The sequence below is a fragment of the Dermacentor silvarum genome, chromosome 11, assembly GCF_013339745.2.
Source record: "Dermacentor silvarum isolate Dsil-2018 chromosome 11, BIME_Dsil_1.4, whole genome shotgun sequence".
Classification (NCBI taxonomy): Eukaryota; Metazoa; Arthropoda; class Arachnida; order Ixodida; family Ixodidae; genus Dermacentor; species Dermacentor silvarum.
Genome location: NC_051164.1, coordinates 92,236,917 through 92,258,461, shown reverse-complemented (window position 1 = coordinate 92,258,461; position 21,545 = coordinate 92,236,917). Strand labels below are relative to the sequence as shown.

General features: G+C 46.7%; 1 pseudogene; it reads right to left on the bottom strand.

The window, feature by feature from the left end:
* Positions 1-354: 354 nt before the first annotated feature.
* LOC119433164 (uncharacterized) overlaps positions 355-21,545 on the bottom strand; it is a 78,387-nt pseudogene continuing 57,196 nt past the window's right edge.

The following is a 21,545-nucleotide window of genomic DNA, read 5'->3' as shown; positions in this document are numbered from 1 at the left end:
AAAAATTCAAAATGCTTCAAAACAAATATCGGGAGGCTACATCCCAAAGAAACAACAATAAAAATAAACAATAAAGTGAAGAATTCTCGATGCCTTTTCTCGACAACACTTTGCCAGAATATCGAAGAATTCGTCAACTACCCGTGGCTCCCAGAACGGTTAAACTGCTTGCAGCGCCAGATTTACCTCTATTAATCTTAGTAGGAACTTGCTTTATGCCTCAATCGGCATTGCGCAACATACGACAAGCTCACTCTTGGCATCGTCGGCGTAGGCGCTACGGAATTTCAAGCGGACCTCGCGGTTTAGTGCATTGCGATGGAATGACCCGTCAGCTCAAGCGCCCCTACCCGGTCACGCGTTCTTTACAGCACGCGCGAATGCATCGGCGTCGCAGTCCCTTTGCTTCGCCAGCACTTCCCACGACGTGTAACCCCCGCTGCGGAGCGTCGGTCTCGCGCTCATCGATTCTTTGGCTGGTCCAGAGTACTCGGCACTCAAGAGGTCGGCAGCCTCCTCCGCGCACTGACCCCACTCTGCGGCTGGTTCGTCGCGGTCACCGACACTACTACCACTCCCTTCAAGCGGCGCCAGCGCGGCGGCGTCGCAGCAACCCTCGGTAATGGACGATGACACTGCGACCGCTGGCCGTTTGGCAAGGGTTCTGGACTCTTCCCTCGCACTAGAGTCCGCACAGTCACGTGACGCCGCTGGGGCACCAACTTTGCAGTAAGCTGGCGCAGGCGCGTCACTCTTCACTTGCGGCGAGTCGCCGTGGTGTGACGCCCTCGACGGCTCTTGCGTCGCCTTCACGTAGGGCGGCACGCAGTGAACTCCCGGTAAGACGTCGCTGACGCCCCCTAGGGACGCGTCAATGTTCAGAATGGTGTAAGGGCCCAAGTGGTCTCGGCCTTCTGAAAGTTCGTTTTCAAGGACGCACGCGTCGAAGCCGACGTGAGTGTAGGGCTGTTCAGGCTGACTCTGACCAGCGGCGTTGTCTTTAAGGCACGGTACACTGGTACACTCCGCTTTTGCGAAAGCCTTCGGTGGGCTCTCGTGCGGCTTGCTCATCGACAGCAATGACGGAAGCGGGGTGTACCCAGAAGCCGTGTTTTCCGGTTTCTGTGGTGGTCCTTGACTAGAAGAGACAACGTGAAACGGATGTGCTGACGTGCACCCCAATTTGGCGTAAGGCTGCATGCGCCCTTCGTCACCGTCCTCGATGTCATTCTCGCCGACCTGGACGTAAGGGGATGCCGGAGCCGGACCTGGCACTTCCATAGGCACATCCCAGTCCGGGGGCTTTAAGGGCTCCGGTTCGTTTTCGTCGCCAGGGCTCGGTTTGCCGAGAAAGGCTGCGAATTTGCTGTAGCCGTTTTTCTCTGCTACTGAGGGTGCGGCGGCTCCAGACGGTGCACCGAATCCACTCAGGAACATCGAAGACAGCCTGGAGTAGTTACTCGACAAGGAAAGCGTTGGCACGTCCTCAGGGGCGTCCTGAAACGTGGAGAACTTGGAGTAGGCACCCTTTGAGTCTGGCCGTGGATCGTTCTGGGTGGTGGACACAAGGGAATAACCGGCTTCCGGCTGGCTCGTAGAGAAACTCTTATCAGGTACAGATCTTGTCTCAGCAGCGTCGGCTTCGTTGGCATCGCAGTGGTACAATTCGCCGATAAGACGGTCAAGTTCTGGACACTGCGGGCTGTCTTCGACTTTTTGGGCCTCACTTCGTACAATCTGGGTAAAAGAGAGAGAGAGAGAGAGAGAGAGAGAGAGGGAAATTGAGATAAATATGAAGTGAGATAAATATAAAGATAGGGGTAATTGGAGATCGCAGGGAGAGGCCTTCGTCCTGCAGTGGACATAAAATATAGGCTCATGATGATGATGATGATGATAAAGTGTTCTGTCACGTCTGTGATGCTAAGCCTCTCAGTAGCAACAACGTCACTAATGCAATGAGTAATGGGACAAAAGATAAGCGCAAGTAATCCGCCGGTTGTGGCCAAAAGTACATTTTTATGTGGGTATTCTCCAAACTGATTAGGTCAACACGGTTTTTGCTTAACGACATTGGGAGTGCTCTTCCGGGATTACACATCGGAATCGGTATAACGTAAGGATTCCTTTTGCTCTATTCTATTCATTTCTTACGTTCCGCCGCTCGGACCACTGACGAAGCGCGAAATTGAATAGCATCCAAATAGAATCGTTACATTATAAGGGGTACGTACTGACGTCATAGAGGCCGTCATCATCAGCCTATTTTTATGTCCATTGCAGGACGAAGGCCACTCTGCGATCTCCAATTACCCCTGTCTTGCGCTAGCTGATTCCAATTTCCAATTTCCACTTGCAAATTTCGTAATTTCATCATCCCACCTAGTTTTCTGCCGTTCTCGACTGCGCTTCCCTTCTCTTGGCACCCATTCTGTAACTCTAATGGTCCACCGGTTACCTGCCCTACGCATTACATGGCCTGCCCAGCTCTATTCTTCCTCTTAATGTCAACTAGAATATCGGCTATACCCGTTTGCTCTCTGATCCACACCGCTCCCATCCTGTCTCTTAACGTTAGGCCTAGCATTTTTCATTCCATCGCTTTTTGCGCGGTCCTTAACTGGTTCTCGAGATTCTTTGCTATCCTCCAAATTTCTGCCCCATATGTTAGCACCGGTAAAATGCAGTGATTGTATACTTTTCAACGACAGTGGTAAGCTCCCAGTCAGAATTTGGTAATGTCTGCCGTATGCACTCCAACCCAATTTTATTCTTCTATAAATTTCCTTCTCATGATCAGGGTCCCTTGTGAGTAATTGACCTAGATAAACGTACTCATGTACAGACTCAAGAGGCTGACTGGCGATCCTGAATTCTTGTTCCCTTGCCAAGCTATTGAACATTGCCTTCTGTATATTAATCTTCAGCCGTCATATTTTTGTACAACCAACACGGTGAAAAGCTGCCCTTTATCTCGATCCACTTTTCTCCAGCAGCACCGTCGAACAGGACAGTATGGCGTGCGCGACGTCACGTCATTACTTGCTATACCAGCCCTGGTCGCTGTGCTGTGCGCCCATTAGTGTCACGGTCTAGAAATGGAGGCGTGGGTATTTTTTGCCAAGTGGGGTAATGCATAATTACACCGGAACGCTCGTTCTGCGGTATGACCAACAGTAAACAACAGTGCACGACAGTTCTGTACGTACTTTTACATTATAAGCTCTGTTATTTCACTGCGGATTTATTTCTGTCAGCATGGACTGACTGCGTATTTTGCTCAAAGTCATTGTCTTGGATAAAGACGCCTCCTTTTATTATTATATTTTTCGAGTCTGCTATGTGCATGCTGCGATCCTCTGATAACTTTCGACCATCAGTACTTGCTTAGGCGCGTGCTGTACACGGAGTGATCCAAAACTAGCATCAAAAGTAAAAATTCAGGAGTAAGAAATATATGAAGAGTAGAGCACGATGTCGTTTTCTCGGATATGAACAGAGAGGCACGGAATCTTCTAATTATCGAGAAATCTTACAGACACGATAGCTAGATTTGGCATTCAGACATGGCACTTCAGTAGTGCCACTAGCGCTACAGCGCCGCCTCTCTGCGAAATATTCAACTGAAATTTTCCGACGTAAAAAAAAAAAAACTGTCTTTCTGTGCATTGCGGTGAAATCCACATCGTACTTTTGTCAATATTTGTTTGTTTTTCTTCTTTTTATTTTTTTTTTTATTTTACCTTTCGTAACACCGTACAGTATAGTGCTCTTTTGGGGGGCAGCAGTGGCAATAGTGCTTGGGCTCATATATTGTGAACTTCCGCTCTGCTTTCGCTGCTATATCAACAGAAGACATCGTCTTTGTGCCAAAAACCGAGTACAACCGACCCAGGATAATGAGCAGAGTAAATTCTATCACATGTAAGTCGAACTTACTTAATGGGGGCGTACGGCGTTTCATATCAGTGAACATCTTAAATACTTTTCAGCAGCGGCCGTGTGCCACGCACGACACATGATAAATGGTTCCGAGAGATCTATTTTTAACATCCTATCTCTCTATATAAATTAAGAAAAAAAAAGTGAAAGTTGTGCAAAGCTTCCACACCCACCTGTGGCAATCCATAGGGAGAATCTTGCTTCCTAACACATATTCTCGTAGGTTCGAGCGGACACTTTCGCTTTTCTTGATAGGTTCCTGCGAGAAGACGATTTGGGGGACTCGTGAAAAATGCGCCAAATTGATACAAAATGCGCCAAATGCGCCAAAATGTTACAACCATATCTGACCTTACCTTCGCGAAGTCTGCAGGGATGAGCACTTTGATGGAGGTGTTCTTGTACATCGAGATGTAGTCCGATATACTGCAAGGAAATAGCAAGTTTGCTTTGCCGATTTGCACTCTGCCGGCCTCCTGCGGACTGAAGCGACCGTAACTTTCGTGCCTTACCGTTTCCAGGAGAGAACGGCGACAACGGCCACCACCACCAGGACGACGTACAACACGATGAACGAAGTGCCGATGAAGGACGATGCTGCATAAAAAAAGTAAGCGCAGAAGATAAGGAAACGGTGAGTCTCGGTTACGGCACTGTATACAGGCACTAAATATTCGAGACTCGCCGTGGTGGCGTGTAGTGGCTACGACGTTACGCTACTAAGCCCGAGGTCGCGGGATCGAATCCCGGCCGGGGCGGCCGCATTTTGATGGGGGTGAAATGAAAGAACGCCCGTGTACCGTGCATTGGGTGCGCGTTAAAGCAACCCAGGTGGTCAAAAATTAACCCCGAGTCCCTCACTGCGGCGTGCCTCGTAATCAAATCGTGGTGTTGGCACGTGAAACCCCAGAATTGTTTTAATATCTGAGAGCATTGCAAACGCCAGAGCTGTTTAGACCTCTAAGAACATAACGGAACAATGTTACAGTTTTAGATTGTCCGTAAATATATTACAGTTCATGGTATGCCAATAAAGGTTGGAGGCAGGTACTGACGATCATAATCATGGTCACTAATAACGTCGACCTTGACTCGAGTGGTGACAAATAGACACCTACAGCGTGAGGCAATAAGATTTTACTACATCTATTGCAATATAGCATTCTACCTATCTCTAGCTTGTCAAGTTACATAACACTCCTGGCGACACCGGTCCATCTCTACTTTTCCCTATTTTTTTTTTTCTATCAAAATTCCAGTCGTCTCTTGCGGACCTCCACCGCTTTAACTCTCCTATGAGCTTTCAACTCCAGCGCTTCTGGAAGGTGGACGTTTTCCTCCAGTTCTAGCTATGTCGTCAGACGTATACCAGGGCGGCAGCAACAGCTACGATAGCGCCATCTTGTGGAGATTCGTTCAACAACACGCTAGATGCGTTTTTTGCGTTGCGTTGTTGTTGTAGCATGCAGAGGGGCAAACTTACGTAGGATCTCCTCAGGGAGTCATCTGAATGATGCTTACGTAAGCATTTCGTAGTAGCGAGGTGGTTTTGCGTGCTCACACCGAACACTGCTGGTAGTCCTAGCACACACTGCTCAGCGGCTGCGGTCGTCTTGGCGCCATTACGGTAAATGCGACGGCGCCATTACGGCGACACGAACTGCCGCGGAAGGCGGCGCAACGTGTACCGATGAGGCAAGCAAACTACTGCAGGTGGCGGCGCCAGGGTGCGCTGATGACGTTCCGATCCGAAGCCAGGGCTGCTCCACAGTTCTGGCTTTTACTAAAGGTGGGCCTAGTGCGCGCCCGATTGCCCACGTCACGTGGTCACAGAGAGACGCTCGTGCCGCTGCTCGCGCGTCCGGCGTCGTCTTCTTTCACAGCTGGCGAACTTGAAAGCGATCGTCTTACGCGGAGGACGGACACTTTTTCTCGTCGGGTAACCATAGAATTACTTACGCGTTTAAAAGAGCTACAACTCTTACGCTAGTGATTGTTGCTGCCGATGCCCCTGCAGCAGCAGATTGGTAGAACGAGGTCGTTGCGGTTGTGGTTCTGTACGTGTCCTCAGAGGTCGGGCGGCACGCGCGTCGGCTTTCAGCGCTCGCTGCCCCGATATTGGAGGGCTATGTTCAGTGTGGTAGCGGTAGTTAATATCGGAGCGAGAAAAGATGGCCCCACTTACGCTGTAGCGCATAAACGCGTCTTCGGCATCTTTTAAACTGTAACCCGTGTACGGACAAGCTAAAGAACTTTACTTTAGACTAAAAGAGGACATGCAATTCAGAAAGTACTACAAAAAACAACGAAGAACTTGTGAGTCGAAGTATGAAATGAGGTATTAAGAATGCTAAAATTACTATTAGGGCTAGCAAAAGCGAAATAAAAATAGTCAAGTCACACAAGCACCAATAAGAACATGCACATTTTTTTTTAAATTAGGCAGACGAAAGAGCCATGCACCGTTTATAACATTTATTTGTAATACCTGTACGCTGGTAGAGGCTGTTCCCCCACAAAAATTGATTTTTTTGTCTATACATATTCTACAGATATGCTAGAGACGATAATCTATTAAAAGCGCAATATGTACGCCCGAGCATGCCTGCATTATAAAAATGATGTATGTAGTCTATGAACAGCTTATAAACTACTATTGTGCCTTCCTGTGGAATTTCGATTTTGTCTATGTGTAATATGCAGAGATGTTAGAGAAAACTGCTCATAAACTGGATTGTCTACGGACCGACTTGTAGCTTATATGAAGTTGAGTTATTATAAAAAGGTGAAGGATATAGAACTAATATAACTAAAAGTGCCACGCACGTGCTGTCTTTTTTTTTTTCTACAACCTTTGGTTATACAGTCGAACCCGGATATATCGCATCTGAAGGGGATCACAATAAAGTTCGATATATGGATATTTCGAGGTATAAAATAAAATGTTTATACAGAAATTTTCAAGGGGATTTTACTGCTGTTCATTATACACAGTGATTCGTTATATTGGGGTTCGATATATCCGGGTTCGACTGTATTCCTTCGCCCCGCATCTTAATTGTAGCTAAGCCACTGGCAATACATACATTTTGCTTGAGTCTTGAAGATAAGAGGGCGATGATGAACCATTGATCCATCTTCAAGCATTGTCTTCACACTGGCTTGATACGTGGTGGCTGGCTTGAGATCAGACAGGCGCACCGTCTTTTCGGGGCCCACGGCGTGATCGAAACACTCCGTCGGATCAGCGTCTGCGAAAATAATAATGAACGCAACGCGGTTTTATCCTTAAAACCCAACTGCAACAAAACTTTACTGCAGCTATAGTGTTCGCATGGCGTGGGCTGTCCACACAGCAACATGCAGTGCAGCTGGCGACTGCTCCGCCCTACACAAGCAATGTAAGACTGCTCACAGTGCGATACTAAATTTGAAATACAGAAAACACGAGGAAAGCTTGTTTCTTTTGCCTCGTACCTTTCACCAGAAACGAAAGACTTCGGTGCCAGTTCCAGGGACGGCGTTACGTAATACAAGTGATTTGTCCTGAATTAGCCCATATCTCCAACTTCGTCAAAAAAAAAAAAAAAAAAAACATTGGTTTTAGCATGTTGGTCGGGTTCATACCCGAGTGCTATAAAACGGCGCTCCGCCTTTTATAGTATGTATGGTTATAGTATAGTTGTATAATAGTTGTAGTATAGTCATAGTATGTACGTTGCGCCGGGTAGTGCGGTTGAACTCTGATCGACAAAGTAGCGCAGGTGCGCCCACCTCCGTTCTGCATAATCAAACACGACATCACGGCACAAGACCTGTACATATGTTGCCTCATAGGTATACCTGAAGTACACATACTTCTTGACATAATGATAATATTATTTATTTATTTATTTATTTATTTATTTATTTATTTATTTATTTATTTATTTATTTATTTATTTATTCAAAATACCCCCAAAGGCCCTCATTATGAGGGTATTATGAGGGTATGTAGTGTAATGTTCTTGATGTAATCTAATGTAATTTGTATTCGTCTTCTTTTTCCCAGACAAAATCTCCTCGCACCGCCCAAAGTTTCCCGGAGTAGTATTTGATTGAGTGTGAAAATTTCATGCCAAAGTAGCGGTATTTCCTTTTGTTTTCGTTACAACAAAGAAACAGAAACAATGAAGCGCCGCATTGTAGACTTGACGACGGCTCCGCGAGGAGTTTTGGGGGGCCGATCGCTAAGATGTCGGGCCTCAATAAACGTACCCGTGCCATTGTGTCGGCTCGCGTCAGTTGCTGCTTCCCAGGACGTCTCGTTTCGTTGTGGCTCGTCCGGACCTTGGGTGGCACACACACGTACGACTCGGCCGGCGACAAGGCCGGAGCACTTTGTGAGGAAAGCAAACTGCACCGTCGTGTCCGTGATTTCATCGTAGTGCACGGCGTCTTGGCCTTCGAATAGGTTCTGGTACTCTGAAACACGCAAATAGATCACCTTGAACTGAAAAAGAAAATTCACGAAGAAAAAGATTCCCTCCATTAGCGAACGCATTCTAAACGGAAGTCACAGTAGCGGTGAAGTGTCTGACAGTGGTGTAGTGATGAGTTCGACGGAACGCGGTTTTAATAGGATAATATAATCATCAGTAGAACAGGTCACTGAACAATACAAAAAAAAAAGAAAGCCAGAAGTCATTTATGTATACAAAGCAAGTAATTGACGTTTTCTCGTTATATTTATATATATATTATTTGACGTTACTGGCATTAGATAGAAAAACATAAAACTTTGACAGTGTAAGTTAACCAGCAATATTTTGCAGCAGGTGGATTTCAACTATATTGACTTCGTTACAAGCACTGCGTAATGTACTGAGGAAAACGCAAAAATGACACTGTCATTGACTGAAAAGACCAAGACAATGAATTCACCAGAGCTAACATTAGTTAGTTTCGCCGCTGGTAAGAGCAAAGGGGGGAGGGGGGTCAGGCGGGCTGCGGGTTTTCGACGAAAAGAGCTCAGGTGTTTGGAAAACACTGCAGCGAATCAGTAATCGTGTTAGGATTTGTATACACGGATTCACGGAAGCAGCTGGGGACCCTAAGGCATGCATTGCGGATACTGGAAGTTTCTAAATTAATGCCAATCCACCTACCTAGCTGATCTGCTGATCTTGAAGGGCATTTGTTTACCCCGCGCCAGTTAATGAGAAGGTGTGCTGCACTGACAACCATTCCATTTTGACTATCAAAATATCTGCCAAGCGAAACAGGGTGGCATACCAAACCTTGTTGACACGCTCTTTCTTGTTACGTTTTCCCGGTTCTTACGCTGTGAAACGCCGATCCTGCTTAGTGCCCATAGGGTCATCTCTATTAGCTTCCCAGTTGTTACTTTAAAAAACTGATCCAGGCGCCCCACTGACGCGGCATCATCCGTCGGAGGCATCTTTGTGGATCGCCGCATGTTGCCGATGAACACAATCACTTCGCGTGTCTTGAATAGTGTGTATCATAGCTCCAGTTTAGTGAATTCTCAATGCTTTCTTGGCTTTATATGCAAGTTCAAAAAACATGAGAGCAGTTTTTTGCCTCATCTGTAGTACTGCCGCAATCGTTATCGCATGTTGCGTTTTTCCTGATAGTGCGTTCTTTTCTTGCGGTCTCCTAAGGAACGTTCCAAAGGTGTTCTTTTACACTACAGCCATTTTCTGTGCTAGCCGTATGTTTCGTTTCACCAGAACGCGTATAGCGTCTCCGTGGCACGTGCTTGCTGGGTGCAAGATGGGCCGTTTTAGACGTGCATCAAGAACGACCAATCAAGCAAATTGCAAGCACAATTGCATCTCGAGTTTTAATGGATTCGATTGTCTCACCTTTACTGCGAGGAACAACGCAGTCGATCCACACCAAGGGCGAAACGGCCTGCGCCGACCGAGTAGCGACGCCGTACCTGCACATCCCCGCGAATGCGCAGCCGACCGCAGTCATGGCGTCCCCGGCCGACGTCACTGTCGCCCAGGACACGTCCCCGGCGCAGGACTCCATGTCCTTGCTGTCCTGGCGGCACCAGAACAACGTGTAGTGGTGCACTTGGTCGGGCCTCCTCCTCTTCTCCCACTTGGCGAGCGAGAAGCGAGACCGCGAGTCTGTGTCTTCGCTGATGTAGGCGTGTTGCACCGGTGGCAGGACTGTGGGCAATGAGAAACATATAGAATCGCAACATTTTCCGTGCAGTATAAGCACGGCCGTATTAAATATCCTCAAAATCACCATCACCGTCATCAGCCTATTTAATGTGCACTGCAAAACGAAGGCCTCTTCCGGAGGTCTCCAGTTAGCCCTAGAGGTCTCTAGTTAGCCCTGTCTTGCGCCAGCTGACGCAATTTTATGCCTGCATATTTCCCGATTTCATCACGCTGCCTACTTCTCTGACGTCTTCGACTGCACTTCCCATCTGTTGGCACCAATTCTGTAACTCTAATAAAGCACCGGTTACTTCTGTCCCACGCATTACATGTTCTGCCCAACCCCATTTCATTCTCTTAGTCTCAACTAGAATATCGGCAACCCCCGTTTGCACTCTATATCAACACCACTGTCCTCTCGTCTCGTAACGTAACTCATAATTTTTCGTTAGATCGATCGTTGCGTGGTCTTTAGCTAAAATAGGCTCGGCTTTAGCTGAGACTGTACTCCTGGTCTTCCCTGATTACAAGACAGGAATCTATTAGCTGTAACCATAAAAAAATGAAACAGTGAATTACACCCGGGGCAATCCCTAAGCGTCATCCGAAACTGCGACGCTCACTCTATAATGCGCATGACGCGGTTTCTCTGACCTCCTGAGTTGTCATTATTTCTTCAATATTGTCAAAGGGGTCACACACAGGTAGAAAGGATAAGAGAATGTATTTACAAAATACTACAAGGCTGTCGAAACCGTATGTCGTCTTGTTTTGTCTCGTCTTCTTCGCGCTCCCAGGTACTGCTGCAATGTCGGTGCGTTCATACGCAAGCGCCTCTTAATATATTCATGATAACATTGCCAAAAGAAAACGATACTGGTGACTTTCCGATATTTAGCTCGCCGTATAAGCGGACAGATTGAAGGGGTCGTGTTCTATTTTCGCAAATTTCACTACTCGAACACATGTACTGTACTGTCAAGCCCCGTTTTAACGAACAGGCTAATGAGTAAAAAATTGTTTAGTTTCGATTGAGCGGTAAGCGCGGGAGAAATGTGGTAGCGTTACGTCGCACTGTTCGGGAGCTCACTCCTCGACACCACACCTCCTGCCTTTTCGAGGAGCGAAGTGCAACTAACGGTTGTCGTGCGGACGACAACCGTCAGTTGCACAACCGTGACCGACTGGCGTCTCACATTTCAAGCACATACACTTTTTTTTTTACTTTGACACTCCTAATGCTAATGCATCGAAACTCGCCTTAACGTAACAAACCTGTGTGACGCGTTCGTTATATACGGCTTTATCTCGAAAAACGAAACTATAGGCGTAGTAAGAAGTACTTTTTCGCCAGTGCCTCGAACTGTTTCTCAGCGCCACTGAGCCAAAATGGCGTTCTCGATGCGCGACAATGTGTAGACCTGCCCCGGGCCACGTCAGACAAGCGTCTTCGTAGCTTTGACAGTGAACTCCCCGAGTATTCAATGTCCAGTTCGTTATGAAAGAGTTATTTTACGTGAATATGGGTCAGTAAGTTCGATATATACGAGAATAGTTCGCTTTATCTGGGTTCGACTGCGTATATGTTACTGCTACTCTGTATCCCCGTTGTTTGCATTCGCTTCACGCGACCCCGCAGTGTACGGTGGTGTCGGTGGTCACTTACGCAGGTCGGCGCTGGGCACGAGCACGCGGACGCTCGTGTACGAGCGGCCCAGCTCGTTCTCCGAGTGCAGGTGGAAAGTGTAGCTCTCCACGCGGCTCAGGTTGAACAGGTCCGCGTAGGAGCGCTCGCCGGAAACCCTGTGCGTGCCGCACTCGCCGCTGCTGCTGCACCAGTGCAGCACGTAGCTCATGTGGTCGCCGTTCCACAGAAACTTGGGAACTCGCTGCACGCGGTGATGAGAAGACGGAGAGAAAGATGCGAGGGGAAAGTCGGCGTGCGTATGAAAGTACAGTCAAACCCGGATATATCGAATCTGAAGGGGATCGCAAGAAAGTTCGATATATACGTAATTCGATGTATAAAATACAAATTTTATCCAAAAATGTTCAAGGGGATTTTACCGCTATTCGTTATACACAATAATTCGTTATATGTGAGCTCGATACATCCGGGTTCGACTGTATTGCTATTGCTATTATTTGTTTAAGCACACTGTAAGCCTTTTTCCTGATCATGCAGGGGAGATAGAGAGTAGACTTTATTAAAGAAGGGGAAACGTTATTGGAGAGAAGCCCTCAGCCCAGGGCCCCCAATAGTGGCGCTTGCGACGTCCATTGGCCGGTGGCCCAGCTTGCGCCAGACTCACTGAGTACAAGTAATAGTCTTGGGAACAACACGAGTATGTATGTACATACATACATGCATGTATAAGAGCGAAAAAAAAGAAAGGGAAAACATAGGGCCAAATAGTTACAATGTTAAGAAGAGCATTCAACAAGGAAGTCAGCGCACACATCGCAACACGCGACGTATACACCTTGTCAGGCAAGCTATAAACAACATATTAAAGAAAAAACAGATGCATCATTATTTGCAGCATATCATGGGACAAGTGGAAGAACATAACTTTTCTGGGAACAACCGTAATTTTCGCTTAACGCTTGTGACGAACTCATCTGTGGTGTTAGCACTTACAACATCGCTTGGCATTCTATTCTACAACACGACAGTTGATTGAGAAAATGGGAGGTAATATATTCGCCCACCTATACTTATTGGGTAAGCCTCCGTTTATAACCTTCGCGTTCATATAAATGTTGCGGGAGCTAGCCGGAGCGTGAAACTGGCTCCTCGTATACATAGCCAACCGACAATAGCACGAAGGAAAACCTATACGGCTATCTCATAAAGAAAGCTTCGCATCAGAAAAAAAAAAAAAACATTCATTTTGGTCCGGCGATCCAACTCGGGACCAACGCCTTTCCGGGGCGGTCACTCTACGATCTCAGCTAACCAGGAGCCTAGTAGATCGCAGAGCGACGCCGGATGGATCGGCAACTCGAAGCAGGGAAACTGAACATGGCAAGTTAGTTCTGCGGAAATATGCAAAGTGGATCAATCTTTTTATGCGAAAAGCTGGCAGATTTCAAATAAAGCTAAGCGTGGAAGTGTACAGATTGGCAACTCTGCAAGGGAAGCTTATATCGAAGCTTATATTGCAGCGTACGTTTAAAGAAGTAACAGTCTCGTGATTATTGTTTTTGCACGGACAAGCTAGCTTTCAGATGGGATGATACGTGTATTTAGCCATGTGTGTTGCAGTTCTCATCTTGTGAATATTCGGTATCGGTATCTTGCTCAACCAGTGAATATGGACCGACATGATGAAACAAATCAATCCCACCGATTCTACCGTGTTGATATCATCCTCCGCCTTGCCTTAGGGAAGGCTGATTCTGGTGTAAGTAGGCGCGTCGGTGGCCAAACCAATGACGAATCACGAAAGGAAGTACAATTTTAATACAAGTATTGAAGGACCCTGGTAACATTCTTCAAACAATGATCCGATAGATCGGGATAGCCTCTCTCTCTTACTACAACAGTTTAGTGTGTACTTGGATTAAGATAACAGCCGCTATGAACTAGGCAGGAAGAGGCGTTACCTGATAGTAAAGTCGAACTTTCCGGCGGTCAGTTGAGGTCCTGGATGATGAAGCTGTTGTCAGTCACTTTAGGCAACACTGTTGGTCCTGAGCAGTAAATGCGCATTATTCTTAGTAATTATGTCTGTATCTAGCAATCATATTTCTCCGGCACGAAAGAAAACCGAGTTGCAGGGTTTATGTATTTACGTTTTGTAATGTCCTAATAGACTTCCCTTCGTTAACACAGCTGAAATAATTGTGACAACTTTTCTTGGCTATGAAACGAAAGCTACGATACAGGAGCTTCTGCACATGTATTCATACGCGATGTAGTCCGTGCAGCTTTGGCACCGCTTTCGGCGTCGATGTTTATGTGCAGGCAGACACAGTTAACTTGGCGTGAATATCTGAAGCTAATCGATGTTTACGGACTTCTCATATCTATCAAGTTCTGAACAGCGAGCAGCGGGCAGCCTGCGTCAAAGCCCGAAGCGGCCGTATAACCTCGACATCGGCGAGAACGGGCAACTGCATTTTCAGCTTGAAACGGCCTCTACAAAAATTGAATACTTCAGAAAATAACGAGCGAGCAGAGGTTACTAACGTTTCAGTAAACTTTTTTGTTATTGCCTCCTAGATTAAGACTTAAAATTAAGATAATCTGCCGAAGGCATCATTCAGTCAGCACATAAGATACAGGGCTAGGGTTAGAAATTAGAACAAAATTATAATTAAATATGGTTAAGAATGAGATGCGGGATCCTTTCTTAAGTCCTGTACCTGCAGGGTGAATTTAAATTACAGTTAAAAAATGGTGCACCATTTAGTAACTAGGTACCGCTAAATGTCCTTAGCTTCCAGACCATTCTCAATTCGAGCTTTTATGCCGCCTAGTGTGCCGTCTGCACTTATTAGCTAACAGGACTTACGTGTTTTGCCGGTCTTGCAGTAGCGACTGTGGCTGAAAGGGCTCCATACTTTGTCCCTAGCCTTGGCGAACTTCACCCTCACTGAGAAGTCATATTGGGTGTTCGGTATGAGATCCTCGACAGAGGCGACGTGCCTGTTGCGAACCTGTCGGAAAGAAAAGTTGGCCAGACGTCTGTGCGGCGCATCGTACGTTCTTGAAGCATTTACCTGAGTATTTACACGATTTTCCCGACTATAGTCATTTCTCGAGCGTCAAAAGTAGGTTTTATTCCTTTACAAACCCTATAAAAAATACTGGCGGGCATCACAGCGGCATGAATAACTTACTCTAAAGTCTACAATACTTGTTCCTACGAATCAGTTTCTCTGTCAGTATCTATAGAAGGTGGTGGATGCATAATGACGTCATACGCTGGCTCGAGGTGCTGTTCCGGACATCGACAAATTTTGCCATGTTGCCAAATCCTGCAATGACGGCGTTTTGAGCCAATCAGAGAGGCCGTAGCAGACTCCTGAGGCAATGATAGCTGAACATTTTGTGATATTTGAAAATATGGCAATAGTTAAAAATACGTCGTATTTTCACGATGTCCAGAATACCATCTTCACTCCCTTCCTGCAATCGCTATACGCCTACCACACGCGAGTGAGGCTAGAAGAAACGAGCGCAGTGTATAATTTTTTCTTCTTTTTAGTATTCGCTAGAATTTGCCTGAAGGCACAAAGAAGAAAAGAAAGTTAAATAAAAGCTTCTAACTCTGCATCGTGAAAGAACTGCATCAGTGTATTTGCGTACTTGTTGTCCATCACCCAAGGTTCACAGTTTTCAGGCAGGTCTGGTTTCAGTTCAGCCTCTCTTAATTTCTTCATGCTGATCGCCCGCGTTACAGGCCACATTCAAAGCTGTGCACCTGTTTATGTATTTAGTTATTACTTATTTTTGAGCATCTCGAGTCACAAGGCCAAAAGTGGACTTCTCGAGGCATCCTCGTCGTCGAAAAAGAGAGAGGAAGCGGATAAACGAAAGGCAGAGGGTTTAACGAGGACTGAACCCGGTTGGATACCCTGTACTGAGGAAAGGGAAAAGGGGGGGGGGGAGAGAATAAATGAAGAAAAGAAAGTCCACTGTGGATATCGCTGACATAGTAACAGTTCGCTGCTTTATCTCACATATGGACCCTCAGTCCGGATTACATACATTCACTCACTCCGGTAGCATTCACAAATCGCAGCAGCACTCTCCCGCATCGCGTGTGTGTACTCTGAAGTCTGTGCCTCAAAGCTGACCACATACCATCCTGTTTTTGCCAGAGGAATCGACGAGCACTCTGCGTTTCCTGAACAGGCAATCTCTATCATTATTCTTAGAAAAAATTGCTCCGAATGAAATCAGGGATGTGAGACTAAACACGAGAAGAAACGTTCTGCCACTGATGTTATCAGCGGGCGCGCCCTGAGCACACTGCGCAATATAACGCAGCTGGGCAACATCAAAGCCCGGTGTCGTCATACCTGAAGACGGCATCAGCACCGCCGGCGTAACCTATGATGTTGACATAAATATACAATACGCGGACCTCTCTACGCTTATAGGCCTGCTAATGAAGGTGTTGACATCGTGCACATTGGGCGTCTCAGTAATACGCGCTAGAGCACTGCACGGGCTCGGGCATACCCGAAAGCCCGGGCCCGGCCCGGCCGGGTAGGGCAGTTCTTTCACGGACTCGGGCCGGGCTCGGGCACGGCATGTGCTTTGTTACCCGGGACCGGGCCGGGCTCGGGTTTTTTGACGCGGGCCCGGGCCGGGCTCGGACTTTCTGGTGGTGTGCATGCAACGTGCGTCGAGTTATCCTCGCGCGTCTCAACTCTGAAAAACATGTTTTTTTTTTCGGTCTCGGGCCGGGTTCGGACCGGTTTCGAGCCGGGTTCGAGCCGGGCTTGGGCCGGGCTCGGGCCTAAGGTAAAGGGTGGTGGGCCGGGCCGGGCGGGTAACGCAGATTATTTCCGGGCCCGGGCCTGGCCCTGGTCTCGCCATAAATCTCTTGGTCGGGCTCGGGCGGGCAGCCCAACGTAAAAACGGGCCCGGGCTGAAAAAATCGGCCCGTGCAGTGCTCTAATACGCGCAGTGCCAAAGTTACATTTAAGGGTGACTGCATCCCCGCATATGTCAATGCCGGCCACTTCCGGCACACAGTTCGCTCATTTATTCCAAAACCACTTCAGTACCACAAGTGCCTAGAACTTGGACACGGGAAGGCCGTCTGTACTGGCTCAGTGGTGTGTGTGGCCGGTGTGCGGAGAAGCACACAAATGAGACTTAACCGTGCAACCATCTTTAAGTGCGCAAGCTGGCGGGGTTCTCACGACGCCACTTCCAAAAGAGTCCACAAATTAAGAATAAGTCCGCTATTCGCAAAGAAATGGGCAGAGAAAATTCGACGTACAGAGAAGCCACTGAAACTGTCCAGCGTCGCCACAGACGGTGTTCCAGATAGAGTACGGCGGTAGTGAGGACGTCGTATACGTACGCAGTACTTTCTACCCCTCCAGCGCCGCACGCATGTGAAGTTGAGAGCACATCGCAGACAGAAGCTAGCAAGGCTAACTATTCAGAAGAATGGTCTGCTCTCTCAAACTCGCAGATTGTCAAGGAGCCCCAGAGTGCTTGCCCCTACTCTGACATGAACTACACCTGCTGATGAGATACCATTTGCAGATCGACAAGTCGTATCCGTGCTGTGGTCATTACTTTACGTCATCCGTGTACTCTTAGCAACAGGCACACTACGTCTGCTCAAAGTGCGATGTATGTAGCAGATTCACTGAGTACAGTGTTGGCATCTCTTGAGTAGAAAATTTCTCCTCAAGCTACCGCTCAGTTTGTGCAGAGAAAATCCAAAAGTGGCCTCACCGATTGCCAGCACAGAAAGAAGATCGTGCGCTTCCCTCGGAGAACTGCCTGGTCGAACGAATATAAACATTTCCGCTCGCTTGACTTCGCGAATGTGTTGCGCTCTCCCTGATATTCTTGTACTTTCTCTTTCTCTTCATCTGTCATCCTCTCCTTTCCCCCTCCCCCAGCGCAGGGTAGCAAACCAGACATTGCGATATGGTTAGCCTCCCTTATTCTTCTTTATTTATTTATGAGCAACATCATCTTACCTAACATCATTGCTACACTACGTCAACAAATGTTTATCTGTGTCATCGCGTCACGATAATGGAGATTTTCAGTTTGTTCGCACACTTCTTTCCGTTTGCGGGTTACCGGAGGCGCGTAAACGTGAGCGGCAGGGTTGATGGCGTCACCTGGTGGCGCAGAGCTCAACCAAACAAAGACAGAGCTTTTATTGCAGGAACCAAGTGTATCCTGCTTCGTTGTTGGCGTAAATTTTCGGCAGTGGTGTAACCGTGAACACAATGCATTTTAAATTATTTTTTATAAGAACACTGATATGGAGCACAAAAACATGTTTATAAGGCATTGTGGTTAGACGAATCGTCAAAATGTGTCCCTACCAGCGTCCGTTAACCCGGTATTCCACACTCTAAGAACAGTTGCATGCACCCTTTGGGGTGCATTTTTGCCACACAACAATAATCGTCATCTGTCTTGCTTGCGTTTAATATATTGAAAACTCTGCACTTGCTACTTTCCTGTGTGTCACGCTGATAACGCTCTTGTCGTTCGTGACCGAGAAGTGCCGGGCGCACAGCGTTCAAGAAAGGAAAGCCACGCAAGTCAGATGACGATTATCGTTCTGTGGCAAAATTACGCCCCAAAGGGTGCAACTGTTTTTAGAGTGCACAAACGCCATTGCGTATACCGAAATACCGAACGCGCAAAGGCGCATTGCCGGTGATGCCAGGACCGGCTTTTCGAGACCAACTTTGGTAACAAACTAAGGTACGAGTGTTCCTTAACTTTCATAACCTTGCTAAGTGTCAAACGTGCGAGACGCGCGTGAGGCAGTCGTCGAAAATGTGCGTCAGTGCTGTATAAAGGGTATCCACAGTGACAAGGACTCGACAAAACTAGCCTAATGTCTAGAACTGGGTTGTCCTCCTGGTTGAAGTCCGCCGACTGCTGACGCTCTGACACTTGTACGTTAAGACACGCAACTCCAAAATACAAAATCGATAAAGACGAAGGAGAGAAGCGAAATTCCTCGGCTGCGGTATCTCTTCAGCTTACCGATTTCAAGATGTCCTCGCCGTTGTCCTGTTTTACGCGCACTTCATAGACGACGTCGGGAAACGTCGATATACGAGGCAAACCCGTCCAGTTCACACTGGCATTGAACGCCATGGCATTGCAATGGACGACTTTCGGAGGTTCAAGCACCACTGAAAAAAAAAAAAGCGCGCTTTTATTGACGCCACGCAGTCGTATACATCCGTCCTTGGGACACATTTTACAAAAAGTTTCTAGCCATGTTTTACTAAATGCCGGGTTGGTAGCAGCTTTAGTGTTAAAAATTCAAGGGTTTTAAGAAAATTCAAGGCCCCGATAAAGCAGTTTCAAGAATAAACGCACTGTGATGCCCGACAGTTGCAAAACAGACCACTGACTTAAAGGAACAAGCACCATTGTTTTTATAGCACACGGAATTAAAAAAAAGAGAGAAAAAAGGGAAAAGAAGTGATGCTAGTTTCTTAAGTCTTTAGCAAATAAACCGTCACAAGCCACCACAAGAAAGATGACTTTCTAGTCAAGACGCTAATCTGACTGGATTGGATTACATAATCCTTGTGGCCAATTACACACAAATAAAATACACTAAGCTTAGCTGAAAGCAAAATTCAAGGGTTTCAAGGATTTGGGGATTTCCAATCCTGAATATGGCATTCTCACAGTCTAGGGATTTTCGAGGATCGCTACAAACCCTGTAAAAGTCTACATAGCATCATAGACAGTGTATCCTCCTCCGTCCAAGCGTCTACTTTTGTGGACATTGGCTTTTATCCTTTATTTAGCACTAGCCCAGTAAACTTAAGCTAAACTATTCTGGTGTAACATGAAGCTGTAGATGCAAGCTCCACTATATGTCATGCTTTTAGTTATATCTTGGCACCTGTTTTCGTAAGAATTGATACTTTTTGTGTAACTCATACCGCTGCACTATCATATTGAAACGTAAGTGTTTAGCACATTTCAAATGCAACCCCAGATGACGCGGCAATCCAGGATAAACTACTTAGAAGGAACAGTGAAGACTATACGAACCGCCATGTGGTGTTATACCTGTTGCAAGTTTGTTTAGGCACGTAAATTATATTTTATTTGAACAAACTCCAGAAATTGACTCTTTGTCTACATGCATGGTAGTGCTGTCGTAAGCATGTAGCCGTGTCATCTGATCAAGCAAGAGCGTTTCTTTCTTTTTTTTTTTTCGCGCTCGCGAGAAATTGGCTGACAATGAAAACACACGGGTGGACCTTACTCGCGTGTGTACGACATATCTCACAAAAACGAAACTCAGCGATGAACGCTTGACTGTGTAAATGTGCAAGGTGTAAACTGTAAACTTCTCTCTTCCTTCTCCTCTTTCAATCCCTTCCCCCCCTTCCCCAGTGCAGGGTAGCCTACCGGGCTCAGCCTGGTTAACCTCTATGCCTTTCCCTTATGACTTTTCTCTCTCTCTCTCACACACCTCATTACAACGGTTACTAGATAAGCAAACAAAAGTAAACGACATTCTAAAGCAAAAGTTGACAGTCACTTAAGCATACATTAAAGAGCATGAAGGCGAAAGCCTGTGCGCTCACGAGAGATTCATTAAATTACTTGACATTCTCATTCGAATGCGTTGTTACTTCCCTATTACTTTTCTTCTCCCACCAAAGGTCGTGGGTTCGAGTGCCTGAATTAACTCAATCTTAATCAACTTTGCTTTAACACCACACGTCGTGGGTTCAACCCCCAATTTTTGTGCCACTGAATTTTGGTGCCATTGAATTTTCCGGACCTTCATTTTTCGACCCATGAGCCATCTAGGGCTGTCGCCTCAATAAGACCCACCATTGGCGAAGTGGTCCACAACGTATTCCCATTGCTTAGCGCCAAACATGTTGCTTCCTGAGACCTCGAAACGGAGGACCTCCTCTTCGATCCGGTAGATGAGCCTTCCCGATGTCTTCAGCTGACAGGTTAAATTCCGTGGCTCGATGCCCACCGATTTGTTGCACTCGATACGACTGAACACTGTTCTCGGCCTGTTGGTAGTAAACCAGAAAAAAAAGTAATAAAAAACTTTTTCACGGTTTATTCGTGCAGTGGCCCGTGTTCTTATTTTATCAGACCAGAAAAAATGATTGCATGCTTGGCGTTGCTTTATTTTCGTTCAAGTTTATCAGAAAGATTACACGTTTTGATCCGCGCCGTTTTTATTTTGTGGCGACCTTGCTGCCATGATTAGGCCAGGAAGAAAATTGTCGCGGAAGTAACGTGATCGTTATCTACCAGAACGCGATGGCAGTTTAGCGTTCACCAATTTGAGATCCTAAATCAAAATTATGCTTTATACGGTCGGTAGAGTTCCCAGCGTTCTCTCTTAATTTCGACAAACTTTATTCGAATCAGTCTAGCGATTGCCTAATGAGGACATTTCTGTGTTTCAAGTGTAAGTTCAATGTGAGTTGCAACACGAGAGTCCATTTGTGTGTGTGTGTGTGTGTGTGTGTGTGTGTGTGTGTGTGTGTGTGTGTGTGTGTGTGTGTGTGTGTGTGTGTGTGTGTGTGTGTGTGTGTGTGTGTGTGTGTGTGTGTGTGTGTGTGTAGGCACTGCCATGCTGCCATACAGTGCCCGTATGGCAGCAAGGCAGCGCCTACACAGAAAGATTGCTGAACATCGTTCCGATTACTGATAGCACCCTGCTTACTAGAACAATGGCACTTGTGATT